The sequence below is a fragment of the Octodon degus genome, unplaced genomic scaffold, assembly GCF_000260255.1.
Source record: "Octodon degus isolate 3935 unplaced genomic scaffold, OctDeg1.0 scaffold00002, whole genome shotgun sequence".
Classification (NCBI taxonomy): Eukaryota; Metazoa; Chordata; class Mammalia; order Rodentia; family Octodontidae; genus Octodon; species Octodon degus.
The window spans coordinates 14,424,833-14,425,512 of NW_004524578.1; the positions used below are offsets into that span (position 1 = coordinate 14,424,833).

Below are 680 nucleotides of genomic sequence, written 5' to 3' on the forward strand. Positions count from 1 at the left end.
GGAGGAGGAGGAGGAGGAGGAAGAGAGGGAAGAGGGGGAGGGGGAGGAGAGGAGGAGGGGAAGGGGGAAAAGGAGAGGGAGGGGACAGGAAGGGAGGGGAGGGAGAAAAAGGAAGGAAGAAAGGAAGGAAGGAAAGAAGAGAAATTCAAGGAGGTTTATAAAATCATACTACAAACTGAACTACTCTTGGAAGCATTCTTTCTCTTCTGGACATGAAAGAAGACACAAAAAGCTTTGCATGTTCTTGCCAGCCACTTTCCAACATGAGGAAGAAGAGTCTTACCATGAAAATCCCTGTCTTCACCAAGGCTCCCTTCTTACACCAGTGTTGCACCGTCCGCTTCCTCCTCATCCCAATTCTGCATATAAAGAATCATGATGATCGTAACAGCACTCCTTTCCAAGGGATGGCAATGCTCCACCCACCAACGACAAGGGAGTCCACATTGCCATCTGAGGGGCCAATTTGCAGAATCCTTTCTTGTACCAAATGTCACAGCTTGAGTTCACCCCCCAAAAAACAGAGCCCAATGCAAGGATTTGCACGTAGCTGCTTATTTGGGAAATGGACTCAAAACACAGAGAGTGGGGAGACTGGGAAGAGTGAAGCAGGGAAGAAGGGAAGGAAACTCAAGAGCACATTATCAAACTAGGTCCTGCCATTGGCAACTGGATGTTGA

General features: G+C 48.2%; 1 protein-coding gene across 1 annotated transcript in view; it reads right to left on the bottom strand.

The window, feature by feature from the left end:
* The window catches only part of Sv2b (synaptic vesicle glycoprotein 2B), a 241,076-nt gene extending 240,742 nt beyond the window's left edge, over positions 1 to 334 (bottom strand). The window contains exon 1 of the mRNA XM_023712764.1: positions 284 to 334. The gene's annotated coding sequence lies outside the window, so the exon portion shown is untranslated. The remainder of the gene's footprint in view (positions 1 to 283) is intronic.
* Positions 335 to 680: the final 346 nt, after the last annotated feature.